General features: G+C 40.4%; 1 long non-coding RNA gene across 2 annotated transcripts; it reads left to right on the top strand.

Annotated features, from left to right (window-relative positions):
* The first annotated feature begins 3 nt into the window (after positions 1-3).
* Positions 4-23,028, top strand: LOC136287751 (uncharacterized). 2 transcript variants are annotated; one of them, XR_010720297.1, is made up of 4 exons: positions 4-96; positions 600-747; positions 14,527-14,724; positions 21,854-23,028. It is a non-coding gene; the product is annotated as an uncharacterized lncRNA (long non-coding RNA). The 2 variants fall into 2 exon arrangements; XR_010720298.1 differs by lacking the exons at positions 14,527-14,724; positions 21,854-23,028 and adding an exon at positions 3,368-3,524.
* Positions 23,029-24,133: the final 1,105 nt, after the last annotated feature.

The raw sequence follows: 24,133 nt of genomic DNA, 5'->3' as shown, positions 1-24,133 counted from the left end.
GACCAAAATGAGTGGAACTGGTTTCCAATGTTACCCTGGAGATGTACAAAGCTTATAGAGATGGTGATATAATCCTGGTGTACTGGTCTCTAGAGTGTAAGCACAACTATTGCCTTATGACTCAAAACAGTTAGATTTTTGTTAATTTATTTCTTATGTTTAAAAAGCTCCTTAGGGAGGCCATGAAGCAGAATACATGTACTTTTTCAGCCTGTTGTGATACCTGACTTTCCACAGCAGACTGTCACTGGATTTTTTTTAAGGTGCTTTTTTTTTCCACTCAGATGAGAAAGAGATAGGTTCGTTGTAACCAGTTACTCAGCCTGTCAGCTTCCCATTCAGTCATACCAAAGGAAAGCTGGCTGCTATACTAAACAAAAACGTCAGACCCATCCCGGATGGGTCCCAGAACCTGAGCTAGGGAAAGCATAAGGGAGGAAAGTGGTACAGATTTGTGCAATCTGAAAGGTCAGAGAGGCAAGACACAGAAAAAGGATGGCATTGGGTAGGGTGGCCAGATGCAAATTTCTAATCCAAGGGAATTAAGAATGTTTTTACTTGTGTTGCTTTTCTCACAAAGATGGTCTTTTCATTTACAGCTATAAAAGAGATCTGCCCCTGGTGGGGACCTCTGGATACCTGTCTGAATTTGTGCATGCATGGACAAGAGGGTGGATAGAAGAAACCCACTGTGTGAAAACCTCCAATGACTGATGTGTTTCCTAACAGTCAGCAGGCTTGAATCAGGTAAGAAATACTGAATGTAAATACATGATGACACCACATCTATCCAAAACATGTAGCCAACAAAATAACTGTCCACAACAAAAGAGCAGAAAAAGGGCAGTTTTCTGCTGTGTTTTGTGCATTAACACCCTGCAGAGCAAATGGTAGACGTTATGGATTATTGTGTAAAATTTGCTGTCTTTTCTTCTATTCCATCTGCAACCTGTACCTTTCAATTACTGTGTCTCACCATTATTCAAGGCTAAACTTCTTTCAGCAGATTATTGGTACTTGAGCACAGACTTTTTGTAATAAGGGTATGCATCTTCTAGGATTATGAGGTCTGCTCACAAAGGACATAGCAGCACAAATAATAGTAGAACTATAGGTTAGAAAAATTACTAGTAAATTACTTTTTAAATTAAATAATTGTCTCAGTGTATTCTGCAGTGATGAATTTTTATGAGAAAATGTCATCCTGGAAATAGGGGACAGTGATGCAAAGAGACTGAATATCTTCTATTGAACTCTTACAGGGTCTGATTCCAGACTTGAAAAGTAATTGCCTGTTAGGAGAGAAATACCTATTACTTTATCATTCAAGGAATTCACAAGTGGGATAGGCAGCCAATGAAGACATTCCAATGCAAGTAGAGTGTTTATAGGAAAAAGTAATATTACCTTACCTGATTTGCAAACACCCTCATTTAAAATTCTCTGACATTCAGTGTTAACAGATTGGCCTCAATCACAGCAATCAGCTCAGTTACAGAAGGCTTCTGCTATACATAACACAAATGGTACAGAAGGTGATGTTCTCAGCAGGCAAACATAAAACCAGGAGAAAGAGCAATGATACAGAAGTACAGGCTGGGTGATCACAGCTAATAATGAAAGCATTTGGCTTCGGCCAAAGTTTTTAGGGAAGAAACTTTCTACCAATACAGATAATGGTGAGGCAGGTGGATCATATCTAATAGTTCTAACTGCAGGAAATTATTTTGCTGCATCTGCACATGCCTGCCAGTTCGGCAATTCTTAGGACTATCTGTGAGAAAGAGAGAACATGGTTCCCCTTCTGCAATACAGTGAAATAAACACAGATGAGGCTTTAGACCTGCTTAGGTCTAAAGAAAGTAGGAAAATTATTCTGAGATGGACAAAGCACTTCTGTTTACAAACTTTTTCCTTTTTTGATAATTTGTAGTAAGTACTGCATAGCACACTGAGCATGCATGTTGTCAGCATGGTAGCACTGGAGCAGACAAACACAACCCAAATTATTTCATCTGCCTTGGCACTGCCAGTGTGTGCACCCACAGCTCTGCAAAAAACAAGACTTTTGGCTGCATTAATAAGTATCAGCTTTACAGAAGTTCTCCTTCTGTGGAAAGAGTACCAGCTAAGACTCTGGCGATAGATTTGTCTCTTCTTTTGGGGGGAGTTTGGGGAAATAACATACTGAACAGGCTTAAAAATGAAAATAAAATGTTGCAAACAGTTTCTTTGACATGTCAGTGGAAAGTTGCTGAGCTGGTTTTGATCTGCAAAAATTATTCTGATTTTTCTGAAAGCAGGAGAAAAGTGTGTTCCTGTTGTGGAGAGCTGTGGCTGCTTTACAGCATACCTCCAAAAGCCTATCTACTCTACTCATTTACAATGCAGCCCAGGTCACCTCCTACACATCATGGGAGAACAGACAAGTATTTATTCTTCTTGCACTTGCTCAAAGTAGAGGAAATGGTACAATTTTGTAAGGGGCTTTTTTAAAAAATATGTACTAGATCAAAAAACAGACCCAGACCTTACTTTAAATGGATTTGTGTGTCAGCTTCTAACTTCCAACAGGGATGTTAGTGGCAGAGCAGATTGGAAAATTGAAAAAGCAGTAGATGAACAGGAGTTCATACAAAGAAGGTTGGGAAAATATCCAACAAGCGGCATCAGCAAGGGAGTTTATAATTTAATTAAATTATGAAAAGAGTAATGGGTCAAGTGATGAAAACAACAATAAAGTCTTTCAAGGCAATAAGGATTAGAGAAGCCATCTTCCAACTCACAAAAAAGTCAGTCCTTCATTCCAGCAACACAAGAGCAATTGTAAATTCTGTTGATTAAGTTTGCATGCAGTGAGACATTAGATTTGCTCTAAGCTCTGCAATGCCTACTTTAGCAACTGTGCCACAAGTGCACAGTGAATATTCTGAATAATTTTATGCCCATAGGATGCCTCTGGACCACGAGTGTGAGTTGAGGTCACCATACAAAAAATGAACTATGAAAATGTTAGGATTGTCCAAAAGTTTCATTTTTCTTGATCTTTTTACAGCACTAAGATACAGGCTGTCAAATTTAGCACAGAAGCCAATAATTGCTCTACAGACACCACAGATGAGAACCCCTCCCTTATTTCTGATGGCATTTCAGACTGAATCCATTCTGTAGCTCTTCCTTCCCTGCCTCTTGTCTTGCTTTTTACCTTCATTCCCCATGAGCAGAAAGAGCCAGTTCCTGATTGTCCCATACAGAGTTTTAGGAGTACAATTTCTCTTGGTACTCAAAATATTTTTCCTTTTTCTGAGTTGCTTTATATGTGTTGTTTGTTTTGGTTTGTACAGCTAAATTTCTTCACATCACGCAGGTTTGGAGAAAGTATGCAAGAAGAAAGCAAGTGAACTTTTAGTATACATGCAACAGCATTGCCTGATCTGAGGTTTTAAACCGGCTTAAGTGTCACAGCCCTCTTCTGATGCCTTTTTAAAAAGCTGCCAGTGGTCCAGAAATTCATTGGAGTTTCATAATAATATCCTGCTCACAATAATAATACTATTATGGCAATTTATGATTAATAGAATTACTTAGATATTTAGTTAATAAGCCTTTAGTCACTTACTTTCCCTGTTAGCAAGATGGAGTTGACTGTCCAGATCATAGAGCTATTTGTGATGCATTCTGTTTCATTTCTTCATCTCTTTGGCACCACTTGTTTTGCTCAGGAGTTCAAAATGACTCCTAGAACATAAGCAACTGCCAGCAGTTTGTATATGGGGTAGTAGTAGTAGTAGTAGTAGTAGTAGTAGTAATAATAATAATAATAGTAATAATATAGAATTAGGATTTTGAGCTTGGAAACTCTATTTTTAGAAGAAAGTAGCAGGATAGATCTAATTAGACTGTGCTAAAAGAGGAAAGTGATAGGGATACTAACAGCAAATATCTTGTCCTAGACCACACTGACACAAAATCTGGGATTTAATTAAGGAAACCAACACACCATTGAATGATGCAAGTAAACCTCTAACAGAAAATGAACTGATTTAATATGTAAAAATTATGGGAGATATTTTATCTTGTGTCCATGCGGTAATCCTGGGCCAAAAGCTTCCTTGAACCTTCTTTGGGTTTTCAGTGCTATTGCAGAGATATGAAAAAAGGATCCATCCCTGCACTGATCTTTCTTACAACTGCAGCCTTATAAACCTTGTCGCTGTCTTTGGCAGTCCTTGATTAGTGACTGCTTTACTGATGATGAAAAGACTTGGAAGAATAGTTGAAAACATCTTATATCTACAGCTAAAATATAATAATAATATATCAGCCATAGTGGTTTAATTTATATAATTAGTTTGTTACGTTTTAGCTACAGGGCTAAACAGGATATTTTGATCATGTAATGCAAGAGGCTGCATTATGTTCTTCAAGTGTTGTAATAAGCTGAATTGTTAAAATCCTTCACATTTTTTCCTATATTTGGACTACAGTGCTTGATAGAGAAAGCTCCTAAGACAGAAGAACAAGACATTCTCACATGAAAAAAAAAAAAGAACAACAAGTAGCAGAGGACTGTGTTTGATGTATGAAAGAGTTACAAATACTAAACAGATAAAGTGAGGTTTATTATCTCTTACTTCGTGCTTCAGGAGTTTGAATATGCTAAGAGATTCAAGAGTTGAAGTGCTGTAGCAGCAGTAATCTGGAGAGCAAGAAACATTACCTAAGTGCCAGGACTGCCAGGCTGTCACATTCCTACCTGGGCTGGCTCTCAGACAGAAGTGTGGCCAGAGGTCTGCAAGTGTCTTGAATACTCTGCATACCACCAACAAACTCTGAAAATGTTAATACTCCAAGTGTTGGGATGAATGTTTTTTGTGGGTTTTTGTTTTGTTTTGTGGGGTGGAGGGTTTTTTTGGTTTTTTGGGGGTTTAGGGTTTTTTTTGGGGGGGGGGGTTGAGGGGTTTTTTGTGGGGGGTTTTTTTGGGTGGGGGTTTTTTTTTTGGTTGGGGTTTTCTTGTTTGGGTTTTTTTGTTTGTTAGTTTGTTTTGGTTTTGGTTTTGGTTTTGGTTTTTCTAAATAAAATTTCAATCATTGTAGTTAATATCCAAGGTTTAGGGTAGCCTCTTTTGCCTGTAATTATAAGATGTCCAGGCTGGGAATATATTGAGGAATGGGTGTGGGGCAGAGTATCTGTTTTTTCCTCTAAATTCTTAAACAAGTTTCCTGTTGCTGAATGCTAAATACTGAGCAAGGTGGGAGCCAGTGTCTTCTGTAGTTTGAGAACAAGTAATTTTTCTCATGGTAAGAGTCTCCACAGCTTTCCAGTGAAAGCAAGCAAGATTCTTGCTGTGGGTAAATGGGTGCAGTTCCTTTCAAGTCAATGAAAATCTGGCTTTAAGAAATTGTTTAGCAACTGTTTCTTGTTTTGATTATTTTCCTTTTTTAGACCATTTGTCACTACTGGTCAGTCAGACACTTCCAGCAAGCCAGGAACAGTCTGTTACAGAGCCACTGATATAAATACCCTTGTCCCAGCTAATGCAATACTAAATGCAAAAGAACTTTACAGTTCTGTGATATGTTTTCAAGTCTGAAAGAAACTCATTTTTGTTAAGGAACATGCCAAGGGTCTGGAAACTAAAAATATTAAAAATATTTTGTACAACAAAGATCTTGACTTTTCAGAGTTTGAGATGTTTTGGAGAGTGCCCTAGTACTTGCCTGGTTTTTTGTTTTGGGATCAACCACCCTTTGTTTGGTGGGCTTTCTTTCATTTCTAAAGCTACTTCCAGTTCCATAATTTTTTCTTCAAACCTTCCCACTTTTCTAAGACCCCAAGATACATTATGTGCTCCTGACTAAATTCAGGATATATGTGTGGGGCCAAGCCTGTTCTCTTACATGCTGCTGTAAAAAAGGTCAGCTTTTTGTCATTCACTTCTCCCCTTCCTTTTCTGCTTCTACATGAATCACTTCATTGGCAGGCTATAATTTATAGTTTCTTCCCTCTAATATAAGTGCAAATGGTTCATTTTACTGACATAAATTATATGCAAAGGACATGCTTAAAGTTGATCAGGCTTATAAGCCTGCTCTTACAGCCCTAATTTGTACCTTGTACAAGAAGAAAAATAATAAATGAAAAAAGAATGGCATAAGGGAGTGTGACAATTAAAATAGGTGGGAAGAGAGGAGGGAGATCTCATTCTTGAAAACATTTTCCGTGGAAACTTAATTAACTCTAGAAGAATCCCACAAAAAGGAAGTAGTTTGCAAAATTTCTCTCAGAGTGTTGACTCTATATTTTTTGTGAAATTAAAGCGAAATAAGTATATAGCCTTTAGTAATTACATAACCACCCTTCTGGACATGAAATTTAAAAAGAGAAAAGAAAACCAATCTAAAGACCCTAAACAAAAAGAAGCGAAGTTTATAAAATGAGAAGCACTGTGTACTGAAATTTGGGATAGGGAGCCAGCAACACCTCTGGATAAAGCAGGAAACCCCAAATCCAGTGAGCTGCTTTGTAATTTAAGACGCTGATCTCAGTGCCTATAATGCTAGTAATGTGTCATTTCTGGAAGCTAGGATGGTACAAAACCTGTGTGGGAAGGAGGGAAAGCAACCTGCAATGTGGGATTGTTTGCCATTTAATGAAGGATAGCTGAGAAGTTAATTGTACCTACGGGGTTTTTATGAATGCAGGTAACCTGATCCTGTGAAATCTATGGATGAAGTTCACCCTTCAGCTTCCTGTGAAGCTTGGCATGGGGGCTGCTATTGTGCACAGAATCATAGGAGACACCAGTGCCTGGGAGGCAGCAGTCAGCCCTTGTTTGCTTTCATCAGTCAGCTCCAGAGCTGTGATTAGGGTTTTCCCCAAATCACTCATGCTTTCCGTAGGAATCACCAGCATCACTATATGATATATATTTCTGTTAGTATACTAGCTACCGTGTTACTTGAAATTCAGTTCTCTTATTTTAGGTATTGCTTGGAAGCCTCAAGTCCTGATTTAAAGAAAAGCAGCCTCTGCATTCCCCTACCAAAGTGAATCTACTGCTGTTAGATTTTACTGTATTCTTTAGTGCCACTGTAAGCAACATCAGTCCAGTTAGGACAAGGATCTTGGAGATCTGTGTGACAATCATCACAGAGGGAAACACTAGGGACTACTTCTACCAAAAACGTGATTTGCTTCACAACATCATCTGGTGGGGGTTTTTTGGGTTTTTTTGTAACCCAACTGAATTGTTAATTAACATAAAAATACCTTTGGCAACTCCTTCCTCGATATTTTAAAACAACAGGGAGAAAAATCTAAATTGTCTTGCATGGTATGCTTTCCAAACATCAAATTAGAAAGTGGTGGGTCATTTAACAAATAACCACCTTGACAATAAGAAATAAAGTAGTGCTAATTATAAGCATTCTATACAATAATTTTCTCTGAACTAATGCTCCCAAATATCTACTGGAAATCTAGCAGCTTCTCCAGACATAATGGACTCAGTTTGCTCCCTGGTGTTCATACCCTTCTGTTCAGGTTGGTGGCCATGAGATTTATGACATTCTTTTCCCATTATACCTCAGAACTGGGAAACTGCAGCAATGGAGAATATATTCAAAAATGCACCCTCATGAGAACCTGCCTGCTTAGTTTCCAGAGTCAGAAAAACGCTCCCAAGGTAGACAGACCATCAGTTATCACAGTATGTCTTGCAGCAGCCTGCATTTGAAAGACTCCAATGAAACGGAGGAGTCTGAAAAAGTTGACCTAAAGCTGTGGAAAACACAGCCTAAAATACTGTCTTTTTCTGCTCTTCAAGAATATTCCCGTTGGACTATGGACGCCAAATGGTGTTTCTTGTGAGCAGTTCCCTGACAAGTGACCCCAGCCTGCTGATTGCATCTGTTTTGCCCTAGAGTATGACGATGAAGCTCAGTTTCTCTTTTCTGAAGAAACTCATAAAAATCCCTCCTACGAATGCTGTTTAAACATGAAAACTGGACAGTTATTTTTCTGTGATTTCTAAAATTTCAGTCCCAGCAACAGGCTCAAAACATCCGGGTTTCCAAAGGCTGACACTGGTGTGTCATCTGTAAAACAGATTATATACCTCTTGCTTGAAGGAGCAACTACTATTTAAATAGAAGGGTTCTTCATCTGGTAATATCAACACTGTAATGCTTTCCTTTATTTTAACTTCTGCAGCATGAATGAAGAAATTCCTGTGAATTATTGATCTGTTTCAGAGCCACTTTAGAACATCACAGTCCTGGGTGAAATCTTGGACAGAGCCCATCAGTAGAAAAACTCCCAAGACAGCATGATAGTAAGCTTAAGATTCTGCTTTCTGTAATCTTATGAGCTCACTCTAGATGGAATATAGGTACTGTAGCTCTTAAGCTCTTTCTTCTTTTTTGACTCTTGTTAGTGTGGATCAAAGACAATCCTCACATAAGTTAGTTTTCTTTCATTACTACTCATTGATAATAATATTATGCTGTGCATCCAAAGTCAAAAGGAAAAGAAGAATAACTTCCAATCACTTATACTGGAAAGTAATTCAGAATCTCTTTTGTGACTCAGTGAGGTATACTGCTAAAGTTTGCAGCGAACTTATTTTTTTAATATTTTGAGATAATTCTAAGAAAAGCAGCTTAAAATGGCTTTAAAGATTTCCTGCAAACACCATATTCAAAGCACGGTTTTGGCTTGATATAATATTTTTAAAAGAAACTGAGATCTTTCCCTTAATAAAAATTTGAAGACAGTTTAATCAGGGTGAAACATAAATCCAGATTGAAGCTAACAGAAAGAACAGATGAATTTTTTAGAATTGGAGAGGGAGAATTCATACTGAAACAAGCTGACAACATAAATAATAACTCATTAAAGATTTTGGTTAACCTAAGTACCCTTGTGTTTTAATCAGAGAGTATTGTCCAGTTTCATTCTGATAGCTATTTCAGATTGTAGTCTCCATGGACAAGTCTGAAAACAGCACTGTTCTTTAGCCAAGGGTAGAATAACTGAGAGCAATCCTCTCTTGATTTACGTGGAGCCACAACAGGGGTCTTCGATTAAGTTAACTTGGAAATTTAGCCTGTTTAGTAGTGGTCAGCTATGTGCATTGCTCAGCTCCACTACACTGTTCAAGATTCAGAGGAAATTTAAATCTATGGTTCAGTTGCATGCTATTAAAAGATTAAGTTTCATCCTTCCTTCCACTAAACAAGTATAAAGTCAGTTTTTATTAGGAGTGCAATCGTATCCTTTGCATTTCACCAAATAGCAAGTGTTTTCAGTCAGTCTTTAAGGTGCTTACTGTTCTAACTGTTACAAACTATCTCATTCAGCCAGTCAAAAACAGCATTCAAAAAATGCTATTTGCTTTCTCCAGTTAGCTCAGGTCTCTGTCTCATTTTGGTGGGATATTATGTGCAGCTACACCTACCTTTGTCACTTTTTAACAAGGCTAGAGTAATAGCCAGGAACACAGGACAGGAAAGGACATTCCAAGTAAAGTTTGTCCCACTGCTGTCCTCAGTGCCATGTCATACAACCTCTTCCATCAGTTTGCCAAGCTCCGTCTTTTCAACAGGTGACCTGGGTGGGAAGTCAGTCAGCCCCCTGGGAATGCCAGCCAGTGCTGGCTGCTAAAGCACAGCCAGAAACACACCATGCCCATCCACTGGTGCTGGTCCCAGACTCCCACCAGAGCACATCTAAATCCACTCACATATGGCACCAATTCTTCATGCCAACAGATCCGATACTTGCAGCATGGGCAAGGCCATGCAAAATACTGCTGAGAGCTCTAGGCTGAAAACCTTCTCTTGAAAGTGGGGTGTTGGTGGTTGTCCTGGTGCTCCTGAAAGGAAACCATGTGAAGGAAAGGAAGTTCCTCTAGGCTTTTGTGGTTTCACAAATACCCCTGTGACTCCCATGGCTTTCTTTCCGTTCATACCTCACTTTAAGGTGAGAAAACCTCTTCCAGGAGTACCTCACATTAGAATTTAACAGTTTAAAGAGGACAGGCAGGGCTCAGACCTGGACTTTGATTTTGATTTAAGGTCTAGTGTGATCTTATCCAAAGAGCAAAAATTACCTGCCTCTGACAGATATTTCCAATGTTATTTTATGTGTCTATCAAAAGTACCTGTTTATCTGAACCTACACCAAGCCACTCATCCCACCACTGAAGTGGTGTCACATCCAAGAGCAAAAATCTCGGGGTAAAATAGGGAAACTTTCTACTGACTTCATCCTGGGCTGGTCTGAGCCTTTATTTGGCAATTTTCCTGAATGATGAAAAAGACAAAACCAGCATGTGTCTTTTCCTGGGAGACAGAAAGCATCTTGTCTGCCTCTCATTCAAGGTTTCAAACAATAATTCTCCTTTATGACTATGTATTGTTTCTGGCATTAATTATGGATACAAAGCCAGATAAGTTTGGTGTAAATTAGCAGCACTCTGTGAAGTCACTGGAGCTGTGCCAGTATATACCAGTTGAAGGAATGGCAAATAATGTGATGTTCTGGAGCTGTGCCAATATATACCAGCTAAAGGCATGGCCCATAATTCTCTACATCAGCATCTTTGTGCTTTGCTCCTTTATCAACAGCTGCTACATATTCTAAAAACAGAAAGAGAGTCCTGTCTTTCAAGGTCTGTGGAGCACAGGCAGTTTTCTCATTACAACTATTTTACAGGGTCTTTGAGAAACAGACACCATATGTGATTAAGGTTTCTGGGCCCTTTCCCAGTGCAAATAAAAAAAAATAGTTTCATTAGACCCATGCAGTGTTTTTGCATGTCAAAGCTGGTTTGGTCCAAGTGATCTGGTATCCTTCTAAACTCTAAAAGATGCAGAGAGCTGCTCCCTTCAGCTCCTCCTTCACAGGCATTTGATACACAGAGGGTTCTGACCATTATAATGCACACAAAAGGCACAATCAACTCCTACCTACATGTGAACTGCTCTAGAAGACAAGTGCTCGGGCATAGGGCATGTTTATATTTATTCAGTTATTAATATAATTTCATATGTAAATGTTTGATTAATTTGACTGTGTATGTATTAAGATGGTTAAATGCCTTTTTTCCTTGTTTAAAGGTAAACCACCAAATTTTAAGCTCCAGAAGGTATAATTAATAATATTTGCAGTCTGCAGTTGTGGTGTTCTGCCCTGTATTCAAACACAGGACATGAGTTTTGCTCCAAGGCATTTACAACTTAATGTTGCCACAGGTAGTAAAATTTCTTTTTTTTTCTTTGCCTCATATAATTTATTCTAGAGTCAGCTTCATAGCTAAAGCCTGTAGCTGCCACCCTCAGACTAATACTTGAGCTAGACCACCTAAAAGCACTTCTCTTACACAAATACAAATTAGGACAATTGCTAAGGATCCCTATTTCCCAGCAGACAATACAGCCTTTGTTCAGTTGATAAGTGCTTGGGTTTTGTTGGGGTTTTTTTCCTCTGAAAGAGTGGTAGCAAAAGTACAGCCTTCCCATTTTTCCTTGGAGCCTGGGATCAATAGACTGTTGAGTGCGATTTCTTGCCTTATCTAAACCTCCAGTGATGGTCACTCGGGAGCAGACAGGCAATGCCACAGACGTTCCCAGACAGGAAAAAGTGGCCCCAGAGGAAAAGATTGAGCAGGTCTCTGTTTAAATGGATCCGACAGCTTTGCTTAAGGAAAGATGTTTGTCCCTGTTTATGGACGTGTCCTTTTCCCCCCTTATGATTCCCAGGACCAGAGTTACATTTACTGTGTGTCTGACTGTCTGGTTGGGGAGCCAGAGGTCATGTGTCCCACAGGCAGTGGGGATGGGTGAGAAATAAATCCACCAAGGCTGCTATTCGCAAGGGGCTTGAGTCTTTTCCATAACATTTCCATTATCCTGTTTAAAATTTAATACCCCAATGATGGAAGTCTCTCCATTTATATCAGTGGAAGTACAGTCAGTGTCCAAACCTGCACAGGCACATATATTTTCACATGAACCCTCCTCAGGCTGGAAGAACAAAAACGTCAAAAGCATTTTACTGGTATTTAGTTTGCAAAGCGAAATAAATTGGTAATCAACTGCTTGTACCAATTCACAGTGTTTCCAAGCTGTGTTTTATATTCTTTTACTTGTCAGGTAAAACAAAGACTATTCTTTTTAAACAAAAATATTCTATAAACTTTTATTTTGCTGTCAATATTTGCATTTTGAGGACATCTAGCAGAAGTAAGAGAATCTTCAGCCAGAGTTTAATTTTAGAAAGGAAATATGGTATCATGCTTGAGGATTTTCTTAATTGGTTGGATTTGTCCTGACTTTCAACTTTAGATAAGGAAATAGATCATTTTATCACAAGGTTTTAGTGTGTGTGAGGTTTAGTGCCAACCAAAAATGGCTTCCAGTATCTCAGTTATTAAAGTCACATTTGCTGGTGATTATAGCTATTTCCTGCATAAAATGAAGTTTCCACAAATACTTAATAAGTCAAAAGAAGTCAAATTAATGGCATGCCTCTGGAAATACGAAACAAATTCATATTTCTCTGAGATTTGAGTATCCCATCCACTGGGTTAAATGTATGCAGGAACTTATATTTATTCCTGATAATGTCTAAAACATCCTGCATCTAACAAAACTTCACCAAATCATTGTTTCTATCTTCCAAGCTGTTGAAGCTCCCTCTATGCTCTCTCCTCTTTGGCATAGAGAAGTCAGACACTTTCCACCACTAGACAGAGTTAAAAAATAACCTTCTGCTGTGACCACAAATATGAACTCTAACCTCTCTTTAAAAACTCATAGACTTTTATAATGTTTTCAGTTACTTTAGTCAGTGGTTTTGCTGAGATTTTTGCTATAAATGTTGAGGTATCTATACATACATATATACATACATACATACATATATATATATATATATATATATACATATACATATACCTAATAGGTAAGTTTTTTAATGCTTATCTAATAAGTTTTTTCTAAATAGTTATCTAAAAAGTACTATATTTAATAATGTTGCTCTTAATCAGAGAAATATGGTTATTGTAAAATATTGATATTGAATTCAGTCCACATATTGAAGGAATAATCTTTTATAAATGCACTAGGCCAGTCAGAGATAAAAGGAACTTTAAAACATGACAAGACAAAACAATACAAAACAAAGCAAAAAGTTGTTCCAATGCTTTTTCTTCTCTTTCCCACAATCTTGTTTTTCTGAAATAAGTGCCTAAAGGGCTTGATCCAAACCCCTTTGAAGATGACGGGAAAATGTGCTGTGGAGCTTTTTTCTGAGCCCTGTAGGTGCTCCTGGTGCTGCAGGTTCAGCAGCTCACCACAGCTGCCCATGCAGAGTGGCTACACCTGGTGTTTGCAAGACATTGATAAACAGAGTGCATTGGGTCCTGACAGTCCTGGGCACTTCTTGTTCAATTTCTTTCATAAAGACAAAATAGGGTGTTTTTCCCCTGACTTCAGTGAATGTGAGTAAAGTCAGATATAAAAAGAGTGTTTTGGAATAGCCATAATGGCTGCCAAAGAAGGCACAAAATCTAGTAAAATGTGGCACTATTGCAGTTCACAGAACAAATGACAGAGAATGGAAGGAAAGCTTAAAGTTCACAGTCAAAAAATAAAAGTCTAATCCTTGATGCAGACAGAAACAATTATTTGCCTGCAGCTGTTCACTGGAAAGAACCACAAACTTGTGAATACTGACAGCTCATGATCTATTTAGTCATTGGTTGACACACCCCACAAAATAATGGCAGGGTGCTAATTATATTGAACCATACACTAAGGTTCTAGTTCATTTCAGCTCTGGAAAACTGTCATGAAATTAATCAAAGGTAGAAACTGGAGGACTTGGTTTATTGTAGTTTATAAGCAGGCCTCTACCACATAATTCTCTGGCCAAATGGGTTTGGGCAGCTGCAAATTAGAGTTTTGCTGGTTTGTTCTCCTTAATGGAAATATTAAAAATCCCAGAGATACAAATTATTTGCAAAAGGCACCATAATGAAGGCCTTTAGTGTCCACCTGACTCATCTTTCACATCTGAAAGTCTTTTTTCTCAATTCAACCAAGCTTTCTGCAAATGCTACTGTACACAGATGAGTTTGACAATACTCCCAGGAGTGCAATTAAACTGGACATCACCTTATTCATGGCATGCTTGCCTTGAATATCAATAGAAGGAATATAAAAGTTCCTTGTGTTTTCCCCCAGATTCCAACATTTTCACAGCCTGCTCTCCTGCCCACATTTAGTATCTTCATATCATATGTATCACTGCTTCTTGTTGACTGCAGGAAGAAGACAATTCCAGATGGATTTTTGCACCAGGCTGCTCTCTACAGAGAATTCAGGGGTTGAGGGGGGCTCCTAAAGAGAACAGGCAGGACCCACTGCCCTTTGGCTACAGATAACTTTTCAGCTGACCCAAGTATGATTTGTCAGAAAACACTGACCTCCTAACTTTTTCCCTGCTATTTCTTCCAGTGAAGAACCTGAAGGTAGTTTGTCACTGTCTCATGTCCCCTCCTGGTGAAGAAGAAGACCCACATTCCTAAGATGCCTTGTACAAATGCCAACATCCCTATGAGCAATGGTATGCTTCACCTCTGAAAATGGGAATGAGCCAGTTAACTTCAGCTGCTCTTCCTCCTCCTCAGTGCAAGCCTTTGGACTACAGGGAGGGTAAGCGATCTTGAAGACTTCTGACATTGTGACACTTACTCAGTTTCCCTCCTCATTTGCCAGGGACTCACAAACACACCTTGAAGTTTCTGAACAGCTTCCTGTCGGCTTCAGCGGGTGTTGGATTGGGCTTGCAGGTTCAACTCCAAATCTATTCCCAGTGAGGCAGTGTTTCTGTACCTGTAAATTGGTAATTTGGGATTCCCTGATTCTTCCCAAACATAAGGGCCCCAGCTATGACATACAAAGTACTCGAGGCATGCCAAGAAGTCAACTAGAATAATTTTCTCCTAACTAATTAGGTTAAATTGGGTGCCCTGCTCTGAGGGATTCAGTCACAGAAACAAGAGCGAGAGAAGGAGCCTGGCTGGTGTGGCAGGAGCAACAGTAATGGCTGTGATCGTGCTGGTCTGTGAGAAAACTGGGGCTGACGAGCAGTCTTCACATGATGACACCTTTCCCGGACTCGTGAAAAGGTTGCAAGCGCCTGTGGCAATCCTCCCAGAAAGGCAGAGTCTTGTTGCTCCTGGATGCAGAGTGTGTGGCTGCCTGGGCACACACCTCATTAGGGACATACCTGTAAGGCAAACAGACCCCACTCCAAGAGTGTTTATCTGGCGGCACAGAATGCCGCATGCCCCCGGATCAGAGCTGGTGGGAACAGATGCTGTTAGCAGAGCAGCAGCTGCACTCAGATCCTGTCCACACCCTTCCTGTTTGCAGTGGCCTACCCAGGGGCTATTATGTTCCCAACAGGGCGATGATTGCCCCCCCTTCCCACCCGTGCTGCCACTCTCCAGGGAGGGTGTACTGGCGCTTGCCTTGCTGTCTGCCTTTGGGTTCTCATTGTTTCTCTGGGAAGATGCAGATAGTGGGCTAGACACTCCTTGGCTGGTGCTCTGATAAGGGCCTGGAAATTGTTCTCATGTGTTACACAGAAGCTTGCTTGAAAGAAGGAGCTCTACCCAAAATAACAAAACTGACCTCAAGGCTCATTATTTTCTTTCAAGTAAGGAGCTTGAGCCTGTCCAGACTGGAAAAAAAGAAAAGGTTAGTGTGGCCGGACTATATCTTTTACTGGACTGGAGTAAGGTGGTATTGGAGTTAGTGATGTTATCATGCTCTCTTGCAAGTGCTCTGGAGACTGCATTCCAGCTCTGCATGCAAGGAAAACTCTATTTCCTCACAGTCCTGTAATGTCTTGACTGTTGTCCAAGTAATTTACATCAAGTTTGACTTAACCAAAATAACCCTTACTGTAAGCAACAGTAGTGTAATCTTTCTTCGGTAGGGTGGAGAGAACTGTAATCACAGTAAAAGGAGGTGAGCGGAAAGCAGACATTTTAACAGGAAGACCTGGGCAAGAAAGAAGCATATTCCTTTTCATCCTGGCTGTCCAATAACCTCTGAGCCATCTGTTAGTTTATGATTGGTTCAACCTGTAAAACACAGCATACTTACCTCTGATTTTCACTAGTGAAAATCAGGAATACTTGCCAAAGGTATCACTGGGGCTAATAAGTGGAATTTGAATTTTAAAATGCCTTCTGATTTGTATCTGTAGCAAAGACAGAAATCCTTTGGCAGCTTTGGTATGGCATTGTCAAGTAGTAACAAAAAATTTCTCCAGGTGAAACATTTCCTATCTTGTTTCCAGTGTGAAGCCTAACTAGTTCAGAAGAGTCATCATCTTCAAAAGACCATTTTAAATACACTGCTAGCAGGTACAGTTTTTGGTTTATTTTTCCATGGTGCTTGCAAGTTCAACAGCAAATCTGATACAACTGGAAATAATCAAGAGCAATTTCTCTCAGAACAAATATGATCCTTCCCCTCTACTGGGCCATAGTGAGGCTGCATCTGAGGTACTGGGTTAAATTCTGGTCTCCACAGTTCAAGAAAGACAAGGAGCTACCGGAGAGGATCCAATGGAGGGCCACAAAACAGAGGTCCACAAAGATGATTAGGGATCTGGACCTTCTCTCTTACAAAGAGACACTGAGGGAACTGGGCCTATGTAGTCTGAAAGGAGAAGACTGAAAGGGAATCTTATCAGTGCATATAAATATCTCAAAGGCAGGTGCCAGGGGGTTGGTGCCAGGCTATTCAGTGGTGCACAGCAACAGGATGAAGAGTAATGGCCATAAACTAAAACACAAGAAGTTCCACCTCAACATAAGGAAGAACTCCTTTGCATTGAGGGTGGCAGAGCACTGGAGCAGCCTGCCCAGGGAGGTCATGCACTTGCTCCTGTGTAACCTGCCCTAGATAACCCTGCCTTGGCAGGGGTGTTGGACTAGATGATCTTCTTCCGACTCTAGCTGTTCTGTAATTCTGTGATTATATCAAAATTCTTAGATTAGATTGCCCACTAACTAAACTTCTTGAGACATCTTTGTTTTCTGTCTTAGTATATCATAGAGGTGGGAAGAAAGCACACTGATGGCAAAAAAGTCAATTGCATTATCTCATGTCAAAGAGAATCATAGGATGCTTCAAGTGACCAAGCCAGTGAATGAACACACAAAATAACGATAAAAATACAATGGGCTGATAAATCCTAAAATGTTTTGCATTTTAGTATCTCTTTTAGAGAAGATGAGATATGAACTACTCTTTAAAAACCTGATTTGTAAGGTAACTCATTCAGAATTACAGAATTACAGCAGAAAGTGACAGTCACTTATGCACTTTCAGAACTGTGTTTGTCCATGGGTCGCCTATTTTCTTATATATTTGTCCAACCTCCTCTCAAAGTTCTGGTCCTTGCCCACTCTTCAATACAGGATGTTGGATCACAGAGAGAGCTTTTGCCATTTCCAATGTCCCCAATATCTTTACATCATATTTTTCCTGATTCAACTTCTGTCCTTACAACCCATCATCAAACCCTCTAGATGATGTTTTTAATGGGTGTGCAAAGTGCACAGGCACCCACAGCTGTATCTGTGATGATAAAACATCCTGAGATCTGAGAACGTGTTCTCAGTTGTGAACAATTTTAACTTTCTGAAATGTCCCTGGCACAGTTTAGTCATGCCAGTTAGCAATTCTCCCAAGGCATTCCTGGTCATAGCTCACATGGGGTCTGTGCCCAACAGGCAGTCTACCCATGGACACTCCTTTAGAGGTTAACAGAGTTCAATAGCTGCAGGTGTGGCCAGGCTCTATCTCCAACTTTGGAGCCAGACAAAGGGCTGTTTAGTTTACTGATACAGATGCAGCCAATGGCTTTTAAAAAGCCTCTCAGTGTTTTCCTGATTAACAGTTCCTTGAAATAATACTGCAGTGGGAAACTCCCTGCTTACAGATGCTAGATCAGATTGTCTCTTTCCTGGGTGTTTTCTGTCTACTAATTTGATATTTTCCCTGACATCTTATTTGTTTTCCCAGTTGTGCTTTCCTATCTGCAAATTTGTGCAGGTTGCACTGTCCTTTCCTGTTTTCTCTGTCTCTGGTGTTTCCTCTCCCACCATCATTTTACACTGTGGCATCTGTGGGAGGGGCTTTCCTTTCTCCTCATCGCAGTCCCTAAGTGCTGACTGCAGCCCCGCAAGTGGAATGGGGAGAAAGGAAGGCAGCTCTGCCTGGTGTTTGGTCTTGGTCCCTCTCCTGTGCAGGGACTGTCCCATGATGCTGCCACACTTAGGATGGTAAGGGTTTTGATCTCTGCTGTCAGCCTTTTTCTGGCTTTCTTTTTTCATCCAAAGTCTTTGAAAGTCAAGAAGCCTGTCTCTGTCTTTCCCTGCATGGTTTGCTCCTCCGCACAGTCACAGCATCAGCAGGTTAGTGCAAAATATCCCCTGGGCACAAACACAACAGGCTGCCAGGATGGCATGTCCAGTTTCAAATGCCTTGAATCCCTTCCCACTGTGGAATGAGCCCCCTGGTTTCTTTTCTCTGAGCAGTCTGAGTAAGAGGATCATTTAAGCAATAGAACTGTCAGATGTTATGTAGGAGTAGCCACAATGTGCCCATCTCATTTTGGTCATAGGAAATGTCCCACACAGGGACAGACTATCTCTCTTTTCTGGGCAAAGACATCTTTGCAACCTTAACCTTGTCTCTGACTGCTGGAACTGGACATGATTTCCAATGTAATTCCACATTTTTTGTTTTCTATTAGCTGACCATAGATGGCTTTACAGTCAGGGTACTCTGGACATTTTGCTGAAGTGATAGAGGCATGTAACCCTGACCTTCAGATTACATTCTGGGGACCAAGCACACAGTTTGCAGTTGTGTTGTCTTTTGCTTGGTTCTAGCTCCAAACAGCTAATAATTCAGGATGCTACAAGTCACAGAAGGAAAGAACACAAATATTAATGGAATTGCTGCCCTATGACTGCTGTCTCCACAGCAGTCCAGATCAAGAAACCAACAGGAAAGACTGTGTGTTTATAATACAGCACAATTGAACAGTAACACCAAGATCTGTTGGAAGACAGGCGACCAATGTGTGCATGGTACAAGCACAAGAACACACACACACACATACACACTGCAGAAGGCATGATGTGTCAGAACACTGCAAAATCTGCCTGCAGAGAAGTGATGTTTGGGTGTGTTTTCTACTTAACAAATTTTTAATTTTTTTTTAATTATTATTTTCTTATACATCATTCAGGATGCAAGCATAAGCCAAGAGCCATTACATGTATGTAGCTGTGTGTTTCATCCTCCAAAAGGCTGTTCCTGGCAGAACCTCAGAGAATAGCAAGGTGTACAAAAGCTCCATATTACTCTTTTTTTCTTTTTCTTTTTTCTTTTTTTTTTTTTTTAACAGTAAATACATGTTTCTGAATAACATACAATATTGATGAAGTTAAATTTCATCCTGGTTGATGGCTATGCTGGGACCAATCTCTCCTGGATTTCATAAGAACCACTGCTTCTTAATCCACAGATTCCAGGTAGGTTCTGTATCCAAAGAATGAAAAGTTGGATACAAAAGGCACCTGTGTTTACCAAGAATCACAGTATTACTGTCATGGGAACTGATGTTGAGAAACTCCAAGACTGAGCTGATATCTGAAGACATTTCTGTGCTGCTCCAATTTGAAATCAGCAGGAAAGTGGGCTACAAGGCTCTCCCCATGACGAGAGAGCTGGATGCTCCTGGAGCTCACCTTCTGCTTATCTGGATCCTTGACCCCTGCCTGCACCATTTGATCCACATGCCTACGACTGCTGGAGACTTATCTCTTGCAGGAGGAATTTGCCTGTGCCTCATGCACCCATCTTACAGCCCACTTACAAAGTGGATTTTGGGACTAACACTTCAACGCTCACAAGTGGGAAACCTGAGAGCAGGTCATGGTCTCCATCACAGGCGAGGTGTAACAGAGTCAAGTGGGAGGTCAAGCAGAACTAACTGGGCGAGGCTCAGCATGTTTCATGACTCTTCCCAGCCACAGAAGCTCTAGGTGTTATCAGTGTAAAAGGATCACCAAGAGCAGATTCAGTAGCTAAATAGTTACTTATTTCATTGAATGTAAGTCATTTTGTCTTCCTGTTCTCCTTCCCAAATTTGATCTTTCCAAAAAAATTTTATACAAGTAATGGAATACTCCTTCCCAGGGCATCCTGCATCCAGCAAGACTGCTTTGGCTAGGGAAACCAGGAAGAAAAGCCTTTTCCAAAAACACTGGCAAGTTGCAGAGAAGGAGGGAAGGGACATACTGTCAAATTATAAGTTGTTTGAGAGGAGAACTTGTCTTCCATCTGAAGAGGAAATATGAGCTGGATGACAATTATTTTTTTCCAATATGTTATATTTTGGTCCGAAATTATTTCCCTTTCTTCCTCTCCCATACTGGTATATTAGTAATTTTCCATATATTCTATATGTGGCAGTCCCAGCTTGGTGTTTAGGATACATTCATTTTTCAGAACTTTTTTGTTGTACTTGAACACATTGATTCTTCCCACTGTCCCACTACCCATTATTCCATTATTCTAAGCGAAAGCTGACAGTTTACTTTTGGTTATGACCTTCTGGGCTTTTTATGGAGCCCACTATTTCTTAAGGCTTGTGCTGGGCCAGTTCTGTCTTCCAGCCTCTTTCCTAACTGCCAGCCAGCGAACAACTTTTCTTAAAAATGGAGGACTTTCCTGAGGAACTTCTCTAGCAACTTCTTGAGTCGTTCACTGCTGCAGGAGAGAGAGGCACGAGGCTGTGATCACTGTGAGCTAGCATTCGGTTTTGCCTGGTGACACATGGCTTTCTAAATTAGAGGGCTCTGAATAAAATAAAAAATATCAAAGCCATGTGTCTGCTTGTGGGTGCCACATTCCTTAGGATCACAGTGGCCATCCTTCTGCACGAATGTCACAGAAACTACTCGGTTTCATCCCACTTGAATGATGTGGCAGTGTTGTGAAACAGGGTGGAAAAGTGTCCCAAAAACCGTCAAGTGAAGAAACCACTGGAGAGCTGGGAAGCGGCTGCAGAGACCTGAGTGCTGTCACTGTAAAAGGGTGATCGGCCTCTGTGCCTTTGAAATCATTTATCACAGAAGCCCTAACATCTGCCATCATCTTGGATTCATTCGAGAAGTGCGTCTCAGTAGCCATTTTAAATATGTTTGTTTTCAATTCAAAACACATAATTAAATGCAGGCTGGGGTAGAATATATGCCTTGAGCTGCTTTCTCTCACCCTGGTTCAGAGCATGGCTTTTTCACAACTATGTGTTTTGAATTGAAAGGGGTTTTTTTAAATTGTGTTGGTTTTGTTGGTTTTTCTTTTTCCTACAGGGCCTGTTGTTTTTTAAGAATCAGTTGAAAAAAGTAAGGCTGCACATTTAAAGGAGCTCATCTGATAGGAGTCTGAGCATCCTGAGGCAACAGGGGCTGTCTGGTCTCCTGGGGAACTGAGCAGCTCCTTTCTCCAGCATGGATGAAGCTTGGCCCTCACAAACTGCAACTGAAGCCTATCTGTCAGAGGACTAAGCTATGCCTTGTGTTTAATTTAGCCATGTCCTGCTTCTCAGACAAGGGCCACTCAAATGATTTGTTGTCATGGAAGGAATGAGCAACCTTGTTACAAGTCTCCAGAGAGGCTACCAAAAAGGTAGACATGTCCTTAACATGCTGTCCTTAATAAACTATTCACATCTTTTTTCCAGACTTTCTAGGAGGCACTTCAGAGGGACAGCATGAAGACAGTACTTGGCTGTTTACATTGCCTTCAGTTCAGCTGACTTTTATCACCATCACTGACACGTTGCAAACAAGCCTGGGGAAAAGACAAGCAAATGCTCAGGAATGAGCCTCTCCGGGCAGGGCTGGACCTGCAGTTCTAACGTTATCTCCTAAAGAGACGGGAAGAAAAGCACGTTCCTAATACAGCAATGAGTAAGAAGCATAGGTAATGCAATTCTCTGTCAACTCTCACAAAGAAGAGGGTTTTGTGTGAGGCTCGGACCAATCTATCTGTCTGAAAATTGTAGTCACACAAGTTTTCTGAATGACCAGGGTGCTCAGATGCTGGGGCTATGTGTGCGCTGGTGCAACATCCCCTTTCCTCAATTCAGGCAGGCAAAAGAGAACAGGTGGGTGCTTGGGGATTCTAAATAGACCTGCCCCCCACCTCTCTGCGTATTGTGGCTCCTGTGCTGAGGAAAATCAGGTCTACAAGTGGACCAGGATGTGCAGCATGCTTTAACCACCAAATTTCAAGCTGAGATGGCTTCTGAATGATGGGTGAATTGGGGCTTTGCAATGTGTTGTAGCAAGCAGATATGTGGAAATAATCACACTAATGAAATACAGAATAGATGATCTCAGATTTCAATGACTCCATGCTTTTATATGTGACACCTTAATTTTAAAACACAGTGTATATGAGACAGTTTTTCTTTCCTGAAGTTGCCTGTCAACACCTGAATTCAGAATTATGCAAACAGAGAGGACCCTGTCATTTGCCTGCAGTGAAATGAAGAAGCAGAGAGCTTTTGCATAATTTATGCTCCAGATTTCTATTGGAGATACCTACAATAAATATATTCCTCAGTTGGTGAAATATATTCACTATTCTGTCAGTGTTTCCACTGAAAGGGAAACAATACTGAGGAAAAGAGGGGAAACTAATGAGCATACTACTAATGATAGAGTCCCTGCAAGAGGCTTCTGTCTGTGGTCACAGTCTTGTACAAAGGAGATGGGATGCATCTGTGTTGAAAATAAAAGTATCTGCTTGCTATGCATGCTCCTAGTCTGTGTTTGGGAATAGATTATAAATCTGATGTGGGGAAACTGAGAGCAGAAAAAGCAAGATACCTGCTGCTACTTGAGCTAGTGCTTCCGAAACATGAAGCCAAAGCATGTTTTTAATTTTCTACTACACCCATCTTTTTGAAGTGTCTCATATCCATACTAAGGGGGGTGTTGTTACAGATTTCAAGGAGGAGGGGATTTGCTTTCTTTTTTCTTACTAATCTGTTTCTCATGGGCTTTATTCTTTGGGCATGCATTCCAGCACTACAGATGAGTGCTGAAATTACAGGGGTGAGAATTGAGCCAGGAATGAGTAACATGCAGCCATACACAAGAAACAGAAAACATCCTCTTTGACTAGGTGATAATTAGAAAGACTACCACATTGCAGTGTACTCAAACAAAGCGCATCCCCTTTGGGAATGTATTTCTTTCCTCTGATGTGAAATTTTTTTTGGTGGAGGATAGTTTTTCAACTGCTCACTGACATAGTTTTAAACATAACTTCTTGTTGCAGCAGCTGCTTCCACATATAGGCATATGACCACTCCCTAAATGGGTCTTGCTGGTGTGTTGCAGAACAGAACTAGTGTCTGATTAGAAAGAATTGATAACATATCAGTGCTCCGTGCTACCAGACTAAAGCCAATTAAAGGAGTCTTGGAAATGAGCTATTATCCCCTCATCTTCAACAGAAACACAGACTGATAACCCCGTAGCCACAGCTAGTGACCAACAAGCTGAGCCAACTATAAACAGCTGACTTTTTCTTCCACTAAAAAGCTCATCTTCTCCTCCCTTGTATTCAATCCAGAATGTAGGGGCTTTCCTCTGCATCTGGCCCATCCTCTGCATTTCCTCATCATGGTCTGACTGCAACTCCATCAGGCTAGAATTACCTTCCCAGAAAAGCCATATCTCCCCATGCAGGCTATAAAGGAATAACTTATGAGTAGCAACCAGATGCAAATATGAACTTTTTGGATTAAAGGTATGACAGGGTTGGGTATCTTGCAGTGACATTCCTGAAATCTTTTAGGGAAAGGAAGCAATATACTTTATCTGAAAAGGAGGGAGGGAGGGAGGGAGGGAGGGAGGGAGGAAGGAAGGAAGGAAGGAAGGAAGGAAGGAAGGAAGGAAGGAAGGAAGGAAGGAAGGAAGGAAGGAGAAAATACTATTTTTTATAATAT

The sequence above is a fragment of the Chamaea fasciata genome, unplaced genomic scaffold, assembly GCF_029207755.1.
Source record: "Chamaea fasciata isolate MVZ Bird 193981 ecotype frontalis unplaced genomic scaffold, bChaFas1.0.hap1 SCAF_3, whole genome shotgun sequence".
NCBI classification, from domain to species: Eukaryota; Metazoa; Chordata; class Aves; order Passeriformes; family Sylviidae; genus Chamaea; species Chamaea fasciata.
This window is presented reverse-complemented; position numbering and strand designations above follow the sequence as displayed.